Source organism: Suncus etruscus, chromosome 1, assembly GCF_024139225.1.
Source record: "Suncus etruscus isolate mSunEtr1 chromosome 1, mSunEtr1.pri.cur, whole genome shotgun sequence".
NCBI lineage: Eukaryota > Metazoa > Chordata > Mammalia > Eulipotyphla > Soricidae > Suncus > Suncus etruscus.
The window spans coordinates 20,660,185-20,683,767 of NC_064848.1; the positions used below are offsets into that span (position 1 = coordinate 20,660,185).

Genomic DNA, 23,583 nt, shown 5'->3' on the forward strand with positions numbered 1-23,583 from the left:
TTAGAGAAAGTCTAGATTTTGCGACCAATTTTAGCCACTTTCCTGCTATGCTTAGTTGAAAGTGGGCAAAGGAGGATAAGTTAAAGTTATCTGCATGTGTATGGAGAAAAGGGGTGGGTGGAACCAAGAAATTATGAAAGAAAGTCATCAGCCTTGATGCTTTGTGCCTGGCAACTTTTTGGGTTAAAAATTGGCTGTAGAGAGAAAAGAAAGGGAAAAAATGTGGTCTTAAAAAAATCCAAGCTGGGGGCCGGAGATATAGCATGGAGGTAAGGCATTTGCCTTTCATGCAGAAGGACAGTGGTTCGAATCCCGGCATCCCATATGGTCCCCTGTGCCTACCAGGGGCGATTTCTGAACGTAGAGCAAGGAGTAACCCCTGAGCGCTGCCGGGTGTGACCCAAAAAACAAAACAAAACAAAACAAACAAAACAAATTCAAGCAGGCTATAGTAACATTAGAGTTTGCTCCTTATCTGAAAATGGAAACTTTCTCAGCCCTCTCTCTTCTTAAGAATTTATTGTGGGTTTAACAGGGAGGGGACTTACCCCACCTCTCTTCCCAAGATTGCCAACTTTCAATTACATGGCTAAAATACCCATAATTTTTCACAGCTTAGATTAAATAGGTTTTATCTTAGAGTAAAATAAGTCCATGGAGCTGGTCAAATGCAAGCCTAGTTGGTGACTGTATTTGTAAGCTTTATTAAAGCTATCAGAACTTCCATAAGTACATTTCACCCAATTCTGTTATCAGAGATTGTTCCCAATTGTTTTTTTACATATATAATAAGTGATGAAGAAAATTTTTTAATATTCTTTTTTAAATTTTTTTTATTTTATTTAAACACCTTGATTACATACATGATTGTGTTTGGATTTCAGTCATATAAAGAACACCACCAATCACCAGTGCAACCTTCCCATCACCAATGTCCCAAATCTCCCTCCTCCCCACCCGACCCCTGCCTGTACTCTAAACAGGCTTTCCATTTCCCTCATACATTCTCATTATTAGGACAGTTCAAAATGTAGTTATTTCTCTAACTAAACTCATCACTCTTTGTGGTGAGCTTCCTGAGGTGAGCTGTAACTTCCAGCTCTTTTCTCTTTTGTGTCTGAAAATTATTATTGCAAGAATGTCTTTCATTTTTCTTAAAACTCATAGATGAGTGAGACCATTCTGTGTTTTTCTCTCTCTCTCTCTGACTTATTTCACTCAGCATAATAGATTCCATGTACATCCATGTATAGGGAAATTTCATGACTTCATCTATCCTGACAGCTGCATAATATTCCATTGTGTATATGTACCATAATTTCTTTAGGCATTCATCTGTTGAAGGGCATCTTGGTTGTTTCCAGAGACTTGCTATGGTAAATAGTGCTGCAATGAATATAGGTGTAAGGAAGGGATTTTTGTATTGTATTTTTGTGTTCCTAGGGTATATTCCTAGGAGTGGTATAGCTGGATCGTATGGGAGCTCGATTTCCAGTTTTTTGGAGGAATCTCCATATCCATGGTCTTTTGGCCATTTGTATTTCTTCTTTGTCAAAGTGTCTGTTCATTTCTTCTCCCCATTTTTTGATGGGATTAGATGTTTTTTTCTTGTAAATTTCTGTCAGTGCTTCATATATTTTAGAGATTAGCCCCTTATCTGATGGGTATTGGGTGAATAGTTTTTCCCACTCAGTGGGTGGCGCTTGTATCCTGGGCACTATTTCCTTTGAGGTGCAGAAGCTTATTATATTCCCATCTGTTAATCTCTGCTTTCATTTGCTCGGAGAGTGCAGTTTCCTCCTTGAATATGCCTGTAGTCTAAATGTCCTGGAGTGATTTGCCTACGTGTTGTTCTATATATCTTATGGTTTTGGGTCTGATATCGAGGTCTTTAATCCATTTGGATTTTACCTTCGTACATGATGTTAGCTGGGGGTCTAAGTTCAATTTTTTGCAGTTGTGCCAACACCAATTGTTGAAGAGGCTTTTTTTGCTCCATTTAGTATTTCTTGCTCTTTATCAAAAATTAGGTGATTGTATATCTGGGAACATTCTCTGAGTATTCAAGCCTATTCCACTGATCTGAGGGTCTGTCCTTATTCCAATACCATGCTGTATTGATAACTATTGCTTTGTAGTAAAGTTTAAAGTTGGGGAAAGTAATTCCTCCCATATTCTTTTTCCCAATGATTGCTTTAGCTATTCTAGGGTGTTTATTGTTCCAAATGAATTTCAAAAGTGCCTGATCCACTTCTTTGAAGAATGTCACAGGTATCTTTACAGGGACCGCATTAAATCTGTAGAATGCTTTGGAAATTATTGCCATTTTAATGATGTTAACCCTGCCAATCCATGAGCAGGGTATGCGTTTCCATTTTCGAGTGTCCTCTCTTATTCCTTGGAGCAGAGTTTTATAGTTTTCTTTGTATAGATCCTTCACATTTTTAGTCAAGTTGATTCCAAGATATTTGAGTTTGTGTGGCACTATTGTGAATGGGGTTGTTTTCTTAATGTCCATTTCTTCCTTATTACTATTGGTGTATAGAAAGGCCATTGATTTTTGTGTGTTAATTTTGTAGCCTGCCACCTTGCTATGTGAGTCTATTGTTTCTAGAAGCTTTTTGATAAAGTCTTTAGGGTTTTCTAAGTAGAGTATCATGCCATCTGCAAACAGTGAGAGCTTGACTTCTTCCTTTCCTATCTGGATGCCCTTGATATCTTTTTCTTGCCTAATTGCTATAGCGAGTACTTCCAGTGCTATGTTGAATAGGAGTGGTGAGAGAGGACAGCCTTGTCTTGTGCCAGAATTTAGAGGGAAGGCTTTTAGTTTTTCTCCATTGAGAATAATATTTGTCACTATCTTGTGGTAGATGGCCTTAACTAGATTGAGAAAGGTTCCTTCCATTCCCATCTTGCTGAGAGTTTTGATCAAGAATGGGTGTTGGACCTTATCAAATGCTTTCTCTGCATCTATTGATATGATCATGTGATTTTTATTTTTCTTGTTGTTGATGTTGTGTATTATGTTGATATATTTATGGATGTTAAACCATCCTTGCATTCCTGGGATTAAACCTACTTGATCATAGTGAATGATTTTCTTAATGAGGCATTGAATCCTATTTGCTAGGATTTTGTTGAGGATCTTGGTATCTGCATTCATCAGCGATATTGGTCTGTAATTTTCTTTTTTCATAGCATCTCTGTCTGGTTTTGGTATCAAGGTGATATTGGCTTCATAAAAGCTACTTGGAAGTGTTTCCGTTTGCTCAATTTCATGAAAGAGTCTTGCCAGGATTGGTATTAGTTCCTATTGGAAAGTTTGAAAGAATTCAATAGTGAATCCATCTGGGCCTGGGCTTTTGTTTTTGGGCAGATATTTGATTACCTTTTTAATTTTATCAATAGTGATGGAAGTGTTCAGATATGCTACATCCTCTTCCTACAACCATGGAAGATTATAAGAATCCAAGAATTTATCCATTTCTTCCAGGTTCTCCTTTTTAGTGGCATAGAGTTTCTTAAAGTAGTTTCTGATTACCCTTTGAATCTCTGCCATATCAGTAGTGAACTCTCCTTTTTCATTCCTAATACGAGTTATCAAGTTTCTCTCTCTCTCTTTCTTTGTTAGTTTTGCCAATGGTCTATCAATCTTGTTTCTTTTTTCAAAGAACCAACTTCTGCTTTTGTTGATCTTTCAGATTGTATTTTGGGTTTCCACTTCGTTGATTTCTGCTCTCAGCTTCATTATTTCCTTCTGTCTCCCTATTTTTGGGTCCTTCTCTTGAGCACTTTCTAGTTCTATGAGCTGTGTCATTAAGGTACTCAGGTATGCCCCTTCTTCCTTCCTGATGTGTGCTTGCAAAGCCATAAATTTTCCTCTCAGTACTGCTTTTGCTGTGTCCCATAAGTTCTGATAGTTTGTGTCTTTATTGTCATGCAGGATTTGATCACATATATTCCTTAGCTCTGGAAGTTTCTCTTTAATGATGTTCTTGACCATTGATTCTTCTTGGAAATTTTCTTCTTGGGTCTCTGGGACTCCAATGATTCTTAAGTTGTTTCTGTTGAGCTTATCATAGACTTCTATTTTCATCTGTTCCCAATCTTTGACTAATTTTTCACTGTCTGTACATTTGCTTTAAGTTTTTTTCCAATCTCTCCCGCTGTATGGAATTGTTATTTATCTCATCTTCCACAGCACCAAGTCTATTCCCAGCTTCTGATCCCCTGTCCCAGAGCTTATTCATTTTGTCATTCACTTCATTTACTGAGTTTTTCATACCTGTTAGTTGACATGTTATTTCAGTTTGGAGTTTTGTGATTTCTGTCTTCATATTTTCTTGGTTCTTATTAGTGTTCTGTTCAACTTGATCCATGGTTTCTTTGAGTTCTTTGAGCATCTTCCATATTGCTTGTCTAAAGTCCTATCTGAGAGGTTGAGTAGTTGGTTGGTCATTATCTGGTCATCAGAATTTTCATCTTCATTCTATATGTCGGATGCTGGCCTGTGTTGTTTCTCCATTGTCACACTTGTATTGTGGGTTTTTCTATGTGTTGTGGTGGTATTCATTGGCTAAATGATATAGGCACCCACACTCCTCTGGCTCTGCTCTTTCTGGACAGGTTGACTTGCCTCCATGGGAGGGGAGTCCTCCTTGAATGAAGCCTCACACAGGATCAAATTTTAGGCCCAAGCGCGCAGCAGAGAAGACAGTCCGGAGAAAAATGTTGGGCTTCAGTGATCCAGCACAGTTCTTAGTGTGATTGTTTCTTCTTGTTGCGATGTTGTTCTTTCCTTAGAAAGAGCGCGATGTTGTTCTTTCCTTAGAAAGAGCGCACAGCCGAGTAGCAAAGTGGATCAGCCGTCACTTTTGGAGCTTCTTTTCGGCCCACTCCCAAGAGGTTCACGTGACAGGACAGTAACAGACACACACAGGCAGCACTCACGATTTTTTCACAGTCGGGCCCCACTGGGCAGGCATAGTTTCGTATATTTTTCTAGCCTGTTGTCACAAACAGGGGACCTGCCTTCTGCAAAGTACTGCTTATAGCCGGTTTTCACGTTTTGGAGGAGTTCCTTGGCGTTCCCACCCTAGAATGGGCCTCTGGGAGAGCGAGTTTTCTGGAGCCTCTTTTAGGCCCACTCCCAAGAGGTTCACGAGGCAGGACAGTAGACAGACACACACAGGCAGCACTCACAATTTTTTATAGTCGGGCCCCACTGGGCAGGCGCAGTTTCAATTTTTTAATATTCTTATTGACCTTTCCACTACCTTCTTCAGAGAAGTATCTCTTCCTATTTCTCCCCATTCTTTTCTAGTTTTTAAAATATAATTTAAGGCTGATTTTTTGTGAATATTTTATATATGTTGGATATTAAACTTTGATCTAATGTGTTGAGTGAAAATATTTTCTCCCGATCAGTTAAGTGCCTTTCTATTTTAGGCTCAGGGTTTATTTTGCTTGTTTTTTTTTGCAAGAATTCTTTAATTTGATTTAGTCCATTTTTTAAATTTTTATTTTTTTTTGTCCTCATCATAATATCATATCAATGAAAACCCTTTGAATTCAAATTTTGGATGATTCGCTCTCTATTTTTCTCAATGTGATATATCGAATCTTGCTTGATTTCAAAGTTGATAAAAATTCTAATTTAATGAACTTTGAATTTTTATGTGTGTAAGGTTTGAGATATGGATCCAGCTTACTTTTAACATGTAGTTAATCAGTTGATTAGAATTTTAGAAACACTTATAATAATTCCCTACACAAAAGTATTAAAAATAATTGAAATCAAAATTATATAAAATAGTTGAAATGAAAACATCAGATAAAACTAAAACTATTATGACAGGCAATAGCCATGTGATTTATCAATCAACCTTTATCATATTAAAATATATATTAGATAAAAATGTTATAATAAAAATTAGTTTAAAAAAGACTTAATAACAACTACTCAAGTCATAAAATATAAATAAAATTTTATTTTTATTTATAACAGATAAATTCATAGTATGGTATGGTAAACAAAATACTAAAATTATGGCAGTAGGGGAAATCTGAAATGTAATAAAAGAGTTAAAAGGAAAGTATATAGGTATAAGATTATAAGATGTCTAGAGTAGTATATGTAAGAATTACTGAAAATTGATCACTTTAAATAAAACAACAAATTTGAACCAATAATGCAAACATATATACATATATATATAAAATATATCCACTTTGCTGCAAAACTCTAGTTATTAAAATTGAAATTATGAAAATTTCTTGAGTTTCTTTAAAATATGTTAATCTTAATATTAGAATTTGTGAAAGATCACTCAAACAAAAACTTATATTAAATAAGAATTTGGCAAATACATTCTAGCAGTATATTAAAAACAGCACAAATAGAACATGTCCAGCATAATCCAGTAGAATTTATAAGTAAAATGTACAATGTAGACCAGTAGAATTTTTATTAATATCTTTATTGAAACACCTTGATTACAAATATGATTGTTGTTGGGTTTCAGTCATGTAAAGAACACACCCCTTCACCAGTGCAACATTTCCACCGATGTCTCAAATCTTCCTCCTCCCCACCTCACCACCACCTGTACTCTAGACAGGCTTTCTACTGCCTTCATTCATTCACAATGTTATGATAGTTCTCAGTGTAGTTATTTCTATAACTGCACTCACCACTCTTTGTGGTGAACTTCCTGTAGTGAGCTGGACCTTCCAGCCCTACTCTCTTTAGAATTTTTGATGGCTTTAATTATTTTTATTGAGTCACAGTTATCATATTGGTAAAAATTTCTAATACAAATTTGAAAAAAGAAAATACTATAGAGAATTTGCTGAGTCATATGTGGCAACACTATAAAACTAACAAAATCAAAATTCCATGACAGGAATTGTTAAATGAGTCCTCAGGTTCCTGAAAGATGGTAACTTGAAGAAAAACAATTAATAGGACCAAAACAAAGAGAGTATTTTTTAAATTGGTATCTGTGAATATTGTAATCAACAATTTTCTACAAAAGCAAACTCTGTTTTATTTCAACTACAACATTGACAGCATTTTTTGCCCTCTAAATAACATCTTCCTCTCCTACTACTTTGCCACAGAAAATAGCCCAGGCATTGTCATGGTATCAAGAAAGAAAATTTTCCTAGTAGAGAATCACTATATTAAATACATAACTCTTGAAAATCTCATCATATTTGTCAGAGATGAACTAGGACACATTTACAAGAAACTGTTTATGAATAAAGAGTGAAAGGTAAAATACTTTAAAATTTGGTATCTACCAAATGAAACTGATGAATAATTATGGTTCTTTCATGCCTTAGAGGACACTAAAGATACTAAAAAAGCTAAGTTAAGTTTTTACACAAAGGAAGAAACTTAACATAAAATTAAGAGAGGACCAGAAATATATTACAGTGCAGAGGGAATTTGCCTTGCAGGCAGCCTATCTAGACTTGATCCCTGGCATCTGATATGGTTCCCTGAACCTAACAGAAGTGATCTCTTTGGACAAATTGAGGACTGAGCTCTACTAGGTGTGGCTAAAACTAAAAATTTAAAAATTTAAAATAAAAGAAAATACTAGTGAATGGAAGACAATATTTGCATATAATATATAAGATGAATAATTTTCAATATACAAAAATCATTCACAAAATAACTAATAATCTCATCAAAAATGGAGAAAAGAGATGAAGAGACACCTTTCCAAAGAGAACACACAGATAGTAGGCATATGAAAAATTGTCTCATCAGATAATTGCAAATCAAAACAAGATATTATCTCAGACCATTGAGAAAGACTTACATCAAGAGACTGGAAACAATAAGTGTTGGCAGAAGTGTGGATAAAGAAACAGATTCACTGCTAGTAGGAATATCATCTGTTTCAACCTCTATAGAAAATAGCATGAAAATTCTTTAAAACATTAAGAATAAAGGGCTAAAGATATAATGCAGTGAGTAAAATGTTTGCCTTGCAATTGGCAGACCTGGGTTTGATCCTTGGGACTGCTTATGGTTGTCTGAGTACCACCAGGAATGATCCCTTAGCAGAACGTCCAATAAACAATGAGGGAAGGAGATCATGAATGGATCCAATGAGTCCCAGGAGCTGAAAATATCTACATTCTCCATAAGAGAACAGAGTTTCCACCAGAGTTAGCCTGTGGGAACAGGACAGCTTCATCTTGATTTGACATTTGCAGCGACTAGGGCTGAGGTAGAATGTATTTCTATTGTCTAGGTCATCCAAATTGTGGTCATTTGTTATGCCACTCATAGAAAACTGATATGAGGAGCCTAATTTATTTTTTTTCTGAGCTGGCAAAGGGAGTAATCATAAGAAATATGAGGCTTACCTTGAAATATAGAAGTGTGAATGGGAGGAAGGGGTCTTCCAAGGAATGTGTGCAAGATAGGGCTGGGCAATGCCACTCATTTCAGTAGTGAGTATTAAGTGGTAATGGAAGAGGTGGACTATTAAACATCATGGTTTTTTTTTTTTTTTTTTTTTTGCACATGTTCAGCTGGAGTAATACATTTATTTATGGATATTTCTGAAGAGACTTGAGCAAATGTTCACTAAATCTGCCTTTAATTTCAAATCCACAAGGGAGACTGTAGCCTTGAAAAGCCCAAGAGCAAGAGAATATGAGAAATGACTCCTTATATTCAAAATGCAACAGCTTGTTGGATCTTGAGGAATCTGTTCTCAGCCAGTTCGCTCACATTCCTAGCAGCCAGAGCTCTGGCATCCATATAATACCTGCCAGAATAGGAAGCCCCCAAGCTAGATAGAGAACAAAATATTTTCATCGTTTGACATGATAAAGCGTGTGACTCTTGAGCAATAAAAACTGGCCCAACCATGGGCATGTTCTGTCTTATCCCATCAATTCTACCTCCAGTGGGAAAGGAGTCTTCTTAGCTGGCACATGGAAAGGGTCTTCTGATAGTTGGGGAGGAGAAAGAAGCAGTGTGCATCTTTCAAATCATACAGTGACCTTGGTTTTCTATCAGACAACTTTTGGCACCTGTCTCACAGTTTTTGTTAAAGTGAGAGTGCCTTCTCTTTGTTACCCTCAAAAATACCTATTGAGGGACTTCTAGTGGACATATTGAGACTAAACAAAAGTGAGTTTCCATGCCAGCTGTGTATGTATAGTTGCAAACATCCGTGTCCCTGGGCTGATAAGTAGTCTTTGCATCAGTAAGGAGGCAACAGTTTGCTTGGGTGGCCTTGACCTCATAAATAACTATTTCCCAAAAATAGGCATACCGAGGTTTGGCTCTGGATCCAATAAAGTGGCCAGGTCATCACTGTGACAGCTCTGATGGGCTAAATTATTTAATATTCATCCAAGTATGTGTTATGTGTACACAAATGTGTGCATATGTCTTAATGTTTGATATGTGAGTGTGTAGTGTAAGGGTATGAATGCTGTGGCAGAGTAGATGAGTGTGCATATGTGTGTATGCAAAAGTCTCAATCCTGGGAATTCTGCTCCTGTCATTGACCTGGCTGCATCTCCAGTGAATGCTATGGAAATTATTGATTATTCCCCAGAAGAAGGAAGATCCCTGCCTGGGTATAGAAGAATGAAAATTTGAAGCAGAGTCAATAAGAATAAAAAGGTTATTACTAGATTAAGGATTTATTTAGTGCATGACTTGAAACACAATGGAAATAGGTGATGCTAGAGGCAAAAAAGATTTCTATGGAAAAAGAAGGATAAGCATTTTTTTTTTTTTGGTTTTTGGGCCACACCCGTTTGACGCTCAGGGGTTACTCCTGGCTAAGTGCTCAGAAATTGCCCCTGGCTTGGGGGGACCATATGGGACGCCGGGGGATCGAACCGTGGTCCGTTCCTTGGCTAGCGCTTACAAGGCAGACACCTTATCTCTAGCGCCACCTTCCCGGCCCCAGGATAAGCATTTTTTTCTGCATCCTGCTGTTGCCTTTTATGGACTCTCCAGGATGGTCCAACTGAAGGACGCTTGCCACAAAGAGCAGAAGATTGTAGTTAAAGCAGAGATTGAACCACGATGACAAAGACAATTGGAAATGCTCAGGCTGGACTAAAAGAGGTAAAGCAGTATGCACGATACCCTTTCAGTAACAATATTGCATCTAAAAGGAATTGGATGAACACTTGGCATCTAAAAGGAAGCTAGAGAGAGAGAGAGAGAAAGAGAAAAGAGAGGGAAGAGAGAAGATGTGTGCTTGCCACAGAGGCAGGCAGTGGAGAGGGCAGGTGGAAAAGTGAGAGGAAAACTGGGGACATTGGTGGCAGAAAATGTGCATTGGTGAAGGGTGTTGTTCATTGTCTGATTAAAACTCGATCAAGAATAATTTTGTAATTGTATGTATCACAGTCATTCAATTAAAGAAATTATTAATTTTTAAAGAAGATATCAGTTTTGGAAAGAAATTATGGGCCTTGATTGCTGAGTCTTCCAAACATTTACTTCTCATTTCAATTTATTTATTTATTTATTTATTTATTTATTTATTTATTTATTTATTTATTTATTTGGTCTTTCAGGCCACACCCATTTGAGGATCAGGGGTTACTCCTGGCTAAGTGTTCAGAAATTGCCCCTGGCTTGGGGGAACCATATGGGACGGCAGGGGATTGAACTGCGGTCCTTCCTTGGCTAGCGCTTGCAAGGCAGACACCTTACCTCTAGCACCACCTCACTGGCCCCTATTTATTTATTTATTTATTTATTTATTTATTTATTTATTTATTTATTTATTTATTTTTAGTTCTTTTGGGGCCACACCCATATGATTCTTAGGGGTTACTCCTGGCTAAGTGCTCAGAAATTGCCCCTGGCCCAAAGACCCCCTGGGATGACCGCTTAGTCCAGGGGCCTGGGATTTCCCCCACACCAGACTGGCCTTCATGGCCAGACCTGGTAGCTTGAGCCTGGGGGAAGGGTGGAGGAGAAAAACTCCCCCCCTACGCATTTTCAAACTGGAGAGGGAGGCTGCAGTTGGACCCAGGAGACCCCGCATGCCAGGACTTCTGTTCCTCTTTGACTGATATGACTCTGGACAGACAGCTGGCCAAAGACCCCCTGGGCTGACCACTTAGTCCAGGGGCCTGGGATCCCCCACACCAGACTGGCCTTCACGGCCAGACCTGCTCAGTCCCTGGGGGGGACTGAGTGTTAGTTCATTCTCAAACCCCAGATCACAGACATAGAACTGAAACAACCCCCTGCAACAACACCAGGAACTAAGCTCCCTTGGGAGATTTATTTGTGACAGTGTTAATATGACAAGGAAACGACAACTTGACCTAAGACCAGGAGGTCCTATCACATCACCTAACACAAAGTGGAAATCAGAAGGTGTATTGTCCTTTGAACTATGAAAAATAAGAGCATTAACTACAGAAAAATGACTTTGATAACCATGACTGGGCAGAACTTACCTTGAGACCAATAAGGAAAACCCTACCCTAGGCTGTGGCCCAGGACTCTTACAAATATCAAGATTTATTAGTACAGAGGCCCAAACTTGACAACAGAGACTGAGCAGAATCTTGGATCCATAATATCCTAGGCTTCGGCTTAAGGACTGAAAGAAAATAGGGAGCATTTGTTACAGAAGACAACACAACAACAATGATGGAACGGAACCTCTACAACCATAAAGACTCTATCCTAGACCCTGTCCTATGACCTGTGAAAATATCAAGATTGCTAGCTACAGAGGCCTGATTTTCTCACCCACAACTGAGAGGAAAGTTTCCTGGCACCACAAAAAAGCCCTTGGGATGGGGTAATGAGTATATATGGAGCCAGTGGTTGATCCCATAATGGTATGCTTCAAGGATGGAGAAACCCTGAATCTCTTAGGCCACGGGAATTCCCTTTCTTCCCCAATGCTTACTGTGCCTATGTAAAAAAAAAAAAGTGGGGGGAACGCCAAACCCTGCCACTCCAGCACCCCTTCTTTCTCTTGTTTTGTTTTTATTTGTTAGTTTTGACTTTATTTTCCTTCTCTTTTTTCTTCCACTTTTTTCTTTCTTTTTCACTCTTATGATTATTATTTGGAGACATTTTTTTCTTTGCCAGGTGCACTTTTTTCCTTCCCTCTTTCTTTTTTCTTTTCTTTTCTTTTCGTTTTTTCTCTCTCCTTTCTTTTGCTAACAATTTTTTTCTTCCCTTTTTCTTATCCTTTTTATCTCCAATGACAACAGAATAGATACCCAATCTATAACAAGCTGTAAAGTGGAGACAAGATACACTAGTATTCTGGGGGGTAAAGGAGGGAGACATGAGATACATGCTGGGAACAAGGGTGGAGGGAGGACAGCACTGGTGGTGGGAATGCCCCTCATTCCTTGTCAGTATGTACCATAAATAATTCTGTGAAAGATTTGTAATGCATTTTGGTCACAATAAAAATTTATTTAAAAAAGAATGAAAGATATTGTCCCTGGCTTGGGGGGACCATATGGGACACTGGGGGATCGAACTGTGGTCCTTCCTTGGCTAGTGCTTGCAAGCGCCTCCTCTCTGGCCCCCCAAAATATGGAACGCTTCACGAATTTGCATGTCATCCTTGCACAGGGGCTATTCTATCATTCCAATTTTAATATATGAGTTGCCGAAGAGAGTATTCATTTCAATTTAGATGTGAATGAAGACACTGTGTGGGGTCCTCTGACTTATTTTATCTCCTTGATCTCTAAGATTTTAGATCCATTTATAAAAAATATATAGGACCCAGAAAAGGGAGGTGCACTTTTTTTTTGGTTTTGGTTTTTGGGTCACACCCAACAGCGCTCAGGGGTTCCTCCTGTCTCTACACTCAGAAATAGCTTCTGGCAGTCTCAAGGAACCATATGGGATGCCAGGATTTGAACCAATGTTCTTCTGCATGCAAGGCAAACGACCTATCTCCATGCTATCTCTCTGGCCCTGGAAGGTACATTTTTATGGTAAAGTAAGTTCATAAAATTAGATCTTTGGTGACATCCTGAGGCAATTGTGCTCTTCATGGAGAATCCTAATTATGCTCTTGGGAAGTAGTCAAGCTATTCTTTTCAAAATTTATTTTTATTAAAATATCTTGATTAACAAAGTTGTTGATAATAAGTTCAGGCATTTTATATTATAATACCAATACTGTCACCAATATCCACTTCCCTCCTCCAATTATCCAGGTTCCCTCCCACCCCAGCCTGTCTCCTTGGCAGGCATATAACATGTTTATTTCTTATTACTTGCTCCAACAAAACTTAATGGAATGGCAAAGAGCCAATGAATATTCCTTCCACTAATGGAACCAAAATATTGAGTGCTTATTTTAACAGCAAGTCTAAGAATAGTAATGGGCACTTGCTTATCTCTACCTCACAATCCCATGAATTAAATTTCAATATTCCACAATAGTAAAATGAGGAAACTTCTCCAAAGATACAGAGCAATGGCGATGCTGAAACCAGTATTCAAACAAATCTAATTCCAAAGGCTTTCCACTAGTCTCCTGTACACAGAATTTTCCTAACAGAGTCTTCTGACTCTCTGGCCCTAAGTTCTTTTGCAGCTAGCTCTGCCTATGAGAAGAGGTGCATTACACCCATGCAACAATGCCCATTACTTATTACTCACTGGAATTCCAAGTCTCCCAGGATTAAGCCCTTAGACTTCCCCTTGGCCATGAGTGACATCATTGCCTAATTAAGGTGACTGTGATGCCCAATTGCATGCACCAAACAAAGGTCCCTTGTTTGAATTTATCATTCTAGCACTCCTTATGCAAGACTGATCTCCCACACTGTTAATTAAGGAAGACAGCATAATCTGCGTGAATGAGAGAAAGACTCAGGGCAAAGTGACAGAAGAAGAGACATATGTCAGCTCTTAATCTGACATGGTAATAAGGACACCAATAAAATTAATAAGGGTTAGGCTTACCCTAGAGAATCAAGAGCTCAACAATAAAATACTTCCTTTTATGGAATTTCTCAGCTCAACCTTTGAAGGAGCTACTTATCATTTAGTGATCAAATATCCTGATGTTGATCATCTTTTCAGAGAGTTATGAAAACATTCTCAAATTCAGAAATAATGTCCAAAAAGGTTCAAATCCAGCTTTGAAACTAACTAGTAGTGTCATCTGGAACAAGTTGCCTAAAGTCTCAGGACCTTATTTATTGCATGCATAAAATGAAAAAAAATTAATACTAGTTTACCTTATAAGCATGTTGTGAGGATTAAAATTTATTTATATGATAAAATTAAGAATACTACCTGGTATATTAGTGTTGTAGGTGTTTTCTATTATTATTCTGAAATTTTTCTTAACTGTTGTGTGAAATTTTATAATTTCATTCAAAGAATTATTACTCAATAAATATTCCAAGTCCTAGCAACTTTCAATGTTCTCACCACAAATATAATGGTGAATATATTATGGGATAGATGTGTTTCATAATGCTTTAATTCTCATCATTTTGCAACTTGTGAAACAAGTCAGCATGCACTATACCTTAAAAATTATACATTGTGGGGTTGGAGATTAGTATAGATAGTACAGGCTGGAGGGTAGAGTGCTTGCATGTGGCCTGCTCTGGTTTCATCTCTAGCCTTCCATATAGTTCCCTGAATACCACCAGGAGGAATTTATGACTGCAGAGCCAGAAATTATCAATGGGCATTGCTAAGTGTGACAAAACCCAAAAAAATATACTTTATTATAGGTCTTGTTCAGGTACATCTAAAAGTTAACTGAATATCATAATTTTTTGTTTTGTTTTTTGGGTCACACCCAACAGCACTCAGGGTTATTTCTGGCTCTATGCTCAGAAATCACTCCTGGAAGGCTCGGGGGACCATATGGGATGCCGAGATTCGAATCACGTCCTTCTGCAATGCAAGGCAAATGCCTTACCTCCATACTATCACTCTGGCTCCAGCCTTTATAAATTTTTATACTGAGATTTATGCTTCTTAGAACATATTTACTATTTTATATGTTAATGTTTTTATGTCACTTTAATACACATTCACCATAGGCATAAATCTCTAAGGAGGAAACTAACATGTCTGATAATTTGTAATATTAAATAATTTTAAATATTTAAATTAAAATAGTAAATAATATTAAAATATTATAAATTTATATAAAATTTATAATTTAAATAATAAATCAAAATATTAAATTATTATATGTTACATCATTAAAATTTGAATATTAAACAATATTATTTTAAATCATATATTATATACATGTATAATATGTATCATGAATGCATGTATACATATATAATTACATATGCATACATATACATATATTATACATGTTACCATATTTTCCAGCATATAAGACGACCCTTCAACTCATGAAAACTTCCTAAAAGCCGGGAGTCATTTTATATGCCGGTTTATGGCATGCTGAAACTTACTCCAGCTTCAGGGACAAGTGATCTGCCCCCCTCTTACTTTTAAGCAGTAACTTACTTTTAAGACTTTTAAGACGTTTTTCAGGCATTGAAGGATCATCTTATATGCCGGAAAATACAGGTATGCTTAATATATGTATAAATATTGTTTAATATTTCAATGCTAAGTAGTATCTAAAATATTAAATGTTACTAAGGCAAGTTTAAGAAAAGGCCTCAGGACTTTGCAGAAGCCAGGTCCCCGGTTTGTGACATCAGGCTGGGAAAATCTATGAAACTACGCCTGCCCAGTGGGGCCCGACTGTGAAAAATTGTGAGTGCTGTCTGTGTGTGTTTGTGTACTGTCCTGCCGCGTGAAACTCTTGGGAGTGAGCCGAAAAGAGGCTCCAGAGAGCACGCTCCACTTCGCTCTGCAGCCGTGCACTCTTTCTAAGGAAAAAACACCATCGCAACAAGAAGAAAAAGTCACACTAAGAGCTGTGCTGGATCACTGAAGCCCAACATTTCTCTCCGGACTGTCCTCTCTGCTGCATGCTCAGGCCTAAGATTTGATCCTGTGTGAGGCTTCATCCATGGAAGACTCCCCTCCCTTGGAGGCAAGTGGACCCACCCAGAAAGGGTGGAGCCAGAGGAATGTGGCTGCCTACATCATTTAGCCAATGAATACCACACAACACGTAGAAAAACCCACAAGTGTGACAATGGGGAAACAATGCAGGCCAGCATCAGACATAGAGAATGAAGATGACAATTCTGAAGACCAGATAATGACCAACCAACTAATCAATCTCTCAGATAAGGACTTTAGACAAGCAATGTGGAAGATGCTCAAAGAACTCAAAGAAATCATGGATCGAGTTGAACAGAACACGACCAAGAACCAAGAAAATATGAAGACAGAAATAACATGTCAACTAACAGGCCTGAAAAACTCAGTAAACGAAGTGAATGACAAAATGGATAAGCTCTGGGACAGGGTAACAGAAGCTGAGAATAGAATTGGTGCTTGGAAGATGAGATAAATAAAAATTCCATACAGCGGGAGAGACTGGAAAAAAAAACTTAAAGCAAATGAACAGACAGTGGAAAAATTAGTCAAAGAATGGGAACAGATGAAAATAGAAGTCTATGATAAGCTCAACAGAAACAACTTAAGAATCATTGGAGTCCCAGAGACTCAGGAAAAAAATTTCCAAGAAGAATCAATGGTCAAGAACATCATAAAAGAGAAACTTCCAGAGCTAAAAAAATATATGTGATCAAATTCTGCATGCTCAAAGAGTACCAACCAAAAGAGACCCCAGAAAAAATACCCCAACACACATCCTAGTCACCATGATGAATCCATAGATAGAGACAGAAATCTGAAAACAGCAAGATCAAAAAGGGAAATTACATTCAAGGGAGCATCCTTGAGATTTATAGCAGACCTGTCACCAGAAACACTCAAGGCCAGAAAGCAGTGGTGGGAATTGTGACAAGACTGAATGAAATGAATGCTTCACCTAGAATACTGTACCCAGCAAAACTCACTTTCCGGTTTGATGGAAGAATACATGGTTTCACAGACAAAAAACAGCTCAGAAACTTTACAGACTCAAAACCAATCTTAAGAGAAAAACTTAAAGACCTAATCTAAGACAAGACTGACCAAAAGACACACCAAATTTCTATATAAAGATGGCATTAAATCCCAGGACAATTCTTTCTCTCAACGTCAATGGACTAAATGCACCAGTTAAGAGACACAGACTGGCTAAATGGATCAAAAAACTCAATCCAACCTTCTGCTGCCTACAAGAAACGCACCTGAATAGTCAGAACAAACATAGACTCAAAATAAAAGGCTAGAGAAAAATTATCCAAGCAAACAACAGTCATAAAAAAGCTGGAGTGGCCATACTAATATCAGATAATGCAAACTTTATACTCAGGAAGGTTGTAAGGGACAAAGAAGAAATCACTCTCCTAAACATATATGCACCGAATGAGGGGGCCAGCAAAATATTTAATACAATTATTGACAAATCTGAAAAATAATATCAATAACAACACAATAATTGTGGGGGACCTCAACATGGCTTTGTCAACACTGGATAGGTCAACCAGACTGAAACCCAACAAGAATATATTAGACCTGAGGAGAGAAATGGAAGAAAGAGTCCTAGTGGATATATATAGGACACTCCATCCCCAGAAACCTGGATACACATTCTTCTCCAATGTACATGGGACATTCTCCAGGATAGACTACATGCTGGCACATAAAACATACCTCCATATTATCAAGAGGATAGAAATTTTGCACGCTACCTTCACTGATCACAAGGCTCTGAAATTATTTGTGAATTTCAAAGGGACACAGAAGAAGAACTTTAACACCTGGAAGTTAAACAGCCTCATAATGAATAACCAGTGGGTCCGAGATGAAACTAAGGAGGAAATCAAAAGATTCCTAGAAACAAATGACAATAAAGACAAAAACTATCAGAACTTATGGTACACAGCAAAAGCAGTACTGAGAGGAAAATTTATAGTTTTGCAAGCACACATCAGGAAGGAAGAAGGGGCTTACCTGAGTAGCTTAATGACACAGCTCATAGAACTAGAAAGTGCTCAACAGAAGGATCCAAAAATAGGGAGACAGAAGGAAATAACAAAGCTGAGAGCAAAAATCAACAAAGTGAAAACCCAAAAAACAATCTGAATTATCAACGAGAGCAGAAGTTGGTTCTTTGAAAAAATAAACAAGATTGATAGACTACTGGCAAAACTAACAAAGAGAGAAACTTGATAACTCGTATTAGGAATGAAAAAGGAGAGATCACTACTGATATGGCAGAGATTCAAAGTGTAATCAGAGACTACTTTGAGAAACTCTACGCCACTAAAAAGGAGAACTTGGAAGAAATGTATAAATTGTTGGACTCTTATAATCTTCCACGGTTGAAGGAAGAGGATGTAGCATACCTGAACACCCCCATCACTATTGATGAAATTACACCATAATCAAATATCTGCCCAAAAACAAAAGCCCAGGCCCAAATGGATTCATAATAAATTCTTTCAAACTTTCCAAGAGGAACTACTACCAATCCTGGCAGAACTCTTTTATGAAATTGAACAAACGGAAACACTTCCAAATAGCTTTTATGAAGCCAACATCAACTTGATACCGAAACCAACAAGTGCCAGCTCTAATACGATATCCTGACAATGAGGAAAATGGGAAAAACTTGACCTAAGAGCAGGTTATCCTACATTACCAGCTAACAATAAGACAAAATCAGAAGACTTGTCACCCGTTGGTAGGTCCAAAAACCAAGATTGCGATTTACAGATGACTGGCTGCTAGAACCATGAGCAGACTGTATATATCTTGGGACCAATAAAAAAGCCCTAGTCTAGGGTTTGAACTATGACCTGCACAACAACCATGATCCCCAGTTCCAACAGTCTGGCAGAGACAACTGTAACGGAATGGAGCTTATGGAAAAACAAGATAAGACGTTATCCTAGGTGCCATCCCAGGTTTAGTGCTAAGACCAAGACCACCAACCACAGAAGATGGATTAAAATGACACTGAGGGAACAGAACTTCTAGAACCACAAAGACTGGCTTTACCATAAGTCCCACCCCTGGAACTTTGTAGATACTAAGACCTCTAGATACAGAGGTCTGATTGTATCACCCAGGACGGAGCAGAAGTCTTCCAGACACCGCAAAAGCACCACCAGGAGAGTAAATAATCGTGAACAGAGTCTATAGTTGATGCCATGACAATATAATCCAAGGGCGGAGAAATCCCATATCTCTTATTCCATGTGAATCCCCAATATTTACTGTGCCAGGGCAGGAGGGAAAAAAAAAAGCAAAAAGCACAAAACATTCTTTATTTTTCATATATTATTTTTATCTTCATGTACTATTATTATTATTTTTATTTACCTATCTAGTTTTGGTCGATTTCTTTGTTTTGGTGTGGTTATTGAAGTTATAGCCCCCACTAATACTTATCTTTTTTTTTCTCTTCTTTTTTTCTTTCTTTATGTGTTCTGCCATGTTTCTTATCTCAAGACCATGGCGTTTTTTTTGTTTGTTTCTTGTTTTGTTTTGTTTTGTTTTGTTTTTGTGGTGTTTAGCATTATTGTTGGAGTCCTCAATGGATATTTGACACTTCTTTTTGTAGTGGTGGAGTGTTTCACCTTCTTTTTCTCCTTTGTCTCTCAAACCGATGACGAGAGCCTCTAGAAGAATTCCGCTTATTTTCGGCATATAAGACTTTTACCCCAGTTTATTACTTTTCTCTTCTTCAAACAAAGCCACATATCTAGTCCTGCCTCCCAGTTAGAGGGGGAAATAAGAGAGGCATCAGGTGCAAGACTGCTAAGTGGTAGGCTAGGTACAGAGGGGACCACATATTCTAGCAGCCCTGGGGGTGAGGGAAGAGGATATGGGAGGTAGGATAAAAAACAGAGGAGTAGGGAGGACAAACTGGTGATGGGAATTCCCCCTGATTTTATGTAAATATGTACCTAAAATATTATTGTCAACAATATGTAAGCCATTATGATCAAAATAAAAATTATATTAAAAAATGTGAAGGACCTATACAAAGAAAACTATAAAACTCTGCTCCAAGAAATAAGAGAGGACACGTGAAAATAAAAACACATACCCTGCTCATGGATTGGCAGGGCTAATATCATTAAAATGGCAATAATCTCTAAAGCATTGTACAGATTTAATGCGATCCCTCTAAAGATACCCATGACATTCTTCAAAGAAGTGGATCAGGCACTTTTGAAATTCATTTGGAACAATAAACATCATAGAATAGCTAAAGCGATCATTGGGAAAAAGAAAATGGGAGGAATTACTTTCCCCAACTTTAAACTGTACTACAAAGCAATATTTATCAAAACAGCATGATATTCGAATAAAGACAGGCCCTCAGATCAGTAGAATGTACTTGAAAACTCAGAGAATGTTCCCCAGACATACAATCACCTAATTTTTGATAAAGGATCAAGAAATCCTAAATGGAGCAAACAAAGCCTCTTCAACAAGTGGTGTTGGCACAACTGGCTAGCCACTTGCAAAAAATTGAACTTAAAATCCCCAGTTAACCTTATGTACGAAGGTAAAATCCATATAGATTAAAGACCTCAATATTAGACCCAAAACCATAAGTTACATAGAACAACACGTTGGTACAACACTCCAGGACATTGAGACTAAAGGCATCTTCAGAGAGGAAATGCACTCTTCAAGCAAGTGAAGCAGAGATTAACAGATGGGAATATATTAAACAGAGAAGATTCTGCACCTCAAAAGAAATAGCGCCCAGGATGCAAGAGCCCCCCCAATGAGTGGGAGAAACTATTCAACCAATACCCACCAGATAAGGGGCTAATCTCCAAAATATACAAAGCACTGACAGAAATTTACAAGAAAAAAAAAACCATCTAATCCCATCAAAAAATGGGGAGAAGAAATGGACAGACACTTTGACAAAGAAATACAAATGGCCAAAAGACACATGGAAAAATGCTCCACATCACTAATCATCAGGGAGATGCAAATCAAAGCAACTATGAGATACCACCTCACACCCCAGAGATTGGCACACATCACAAAAAATGAGAACAAGTAGTGTTGGCGGGGATGTGGAGAGAAAGGAACTCTTATCCACTGCTGGTGGGAATGCCGTCTAGTTCAACCTTTATGGAAAGCAATATGGAAATTCCTCCAAAAACTGGAAATCTAGCTCCCATGCTACCAAGCTATACCACTCCTAGGAATATACCCTAGGAACACAAAAATACAATACAAAAATCCCTTCCTTACACCTATATTCATTGCAGCACTATTTACCATAGCAAGACTCTGGAAACAGCCAAGGTACCCTTCAACAGATGAATGGCTAAAGAAACTGTGGTACATATACACAATGGAATATTATGCAACCGTCCGGAGAGATGAAGTCATGAAATTTTCCTATACATGGATGTACATGGAATCTATTATGCTGAGTGAAATAAGTCAGAGAGAGAGAGAGAGAGAGAGAGAGAGAGAGAGAGATAGAGAAATGCAGAATGGTCTCACTCATCTATGGGTTTTAAGAAAAATGAAAGACATTCTTGCAATAATAACTTTCAGACACAAAAGAGAAAAGAGCTGGAAGTTACAGCTCACTTCATGAAGCTCACCGCAAACAGGGGTGAGTTTGGTTAGAGAAATAACTACGTTTTGAACTATCCTAAGAAGGAGAATATACGAGGGAAATAGAAAGCCTGTCTACAGTACAGGCGGGGGTTGGGTGGGGAGGAGGGAGATTTGGGACATTGGTGATGGGATTGTTGCACTGGTGATGGGTGGTGTTCTTTACATGACTGAAACCCAATCATGTATGTAATAAAGTTGTTTAAAATAAAAGAAAAAAATAAAAAAGAAAAGGCCTCAGTGAAAAATTGGGAAGAACACTGAACTGTAAAAAGTAGATAATATTTATACAGAAAAACTAGAAAAGTAAAATTAAAAGGAAAAATTCATATTCTTTAAGAATATACTAATAAGTATATTAGATTATAAAATAGGAAATTTAGGAATAATAATCTTTAGAGAATTTACTTTATGTTGTTTTCTGATAATATGAAAAGATTTTCAGGGCCACACAGGTAGCACAGTGGTAGGGCGTTTGCCTGCTTGCTGTTGATCTGGGAAGCACCGGTCTTTGATTTTGATTTCTCGGCATCCCACATAGTTCTCTGAGCTTGCCAGGAGCACAGAGCCAGGATTAACCCTGAGTGCTGCTGGGTGTGGCCCAAAAACAAACAACAAGATAAAGAATTTTCAATTTGTCTAGATTGAGGTAGTTTAAGTGGAAACAATAAATGACCAAGTTTTGAAAGAGGGCAAGAGAGAATTAATACTAATAAATACGTAGGGTGATATACATAACAAATAACAGAAAAGTGTACAGATAATAAGTATACAGAAAACATAATCTATTTTTATTGTCGTTTTTATAAGATTTATTAGATATGGTATATATAGGCAGCAACACTTAGTATAATACATTCTAAACTGCTCCCTTTTTAAATTTTATTTTCTTACACATGTGATATAGTATAGTTACATGAAGTGGTATAGTGTACTGCACAGCTAGGCTATATTTGGAACACTGTCATAAGTATGGTTTAAACAAAGTTGACGAAAACATATTAAGCCTCAAAATAAAATTCTTTTAGTCTAAAATCCTCCAATAGAAATACCCTGAAATTTATTCTATTGTCAATGGACTTTTAAACTGTTCTCAGTGTGATTCTATAGAAGGAGTATTGCTAAATCCATTGTAGTTCATGTGATTGTTTTATTTGGGGGCTCTATACTGTATTTATATCTATGTTTTTTTAATTTTAATTGTGGTCAAAGTGAGTTACAAATCTTTCACAGTAATATTTAAGGTACATAGTGATAATGAATAAGGGGAATTCCCATAACCAGTGTTATCCTCCGTCCACTCCTTTTCCCAGCATGCATCCCTCTTCTCCCTCCTCTACCCCTGAGGATGCTAGAGTAACTGGTCCTCACTTGTACAGCTTGTAGATTAGGTATCGATTCTGTTTTCTTTGACTTTGGGTTTGGTGTTCAAGTCTGATCATTTTTTATTTCGACTAAATGTTCATATGACTGTCTGGTCCTGGTACCATTCATTTTCCCCCTCAAATTATGAGGCTGAGCAAGATGATTTCAGTAATGTGGTTCTGTTGGAAATATAAGAAATGAAAAGGGAAAAAGAAAAAAAAACCTAGAAGGAATCGTCCAGGTGTTATAAATGACAAAAAAAAAAAAAAAAAAGGAAAGAAAGAAAAAAGAAAAGAAAAAACAAACAAAAACCCCACAAAACCAGAAACTACTTAAAACAGAAATTATAAAAAAAACCTACCAAACCAGTAACTACTTAAAACGGTTTGTTTTCTTCTTCTTCTTCTTCTTCTTCTTCTTTTCTCTTCTCTTCTTCTTCTCTTCTTCTTCTTCTTCTTTCCTTCTTCTTCTTCTTTCTTCTTCTTCTTCTTCTTCTTCTTCTTCTCTCTTCTTCTTCTTCTTCTCCTCCTCCTCCTTCTTCT

At 37.5% G+C, this 23,583-nt stretch overlaps 1 pseudogene; it reads right to left on the reverse strand.

The window, feature by feature from the left end:
• Positions 1 to 12,568: 12,568 nt before the first annotated feature.
• LOC126029896 (uncharacterized) lies at positions 12,569 to 12,665 on the reverse strand (annotated as a pseudogene).
• Positions 12,666 to 23,583: the final 10,918 nt, after the last annotated feature.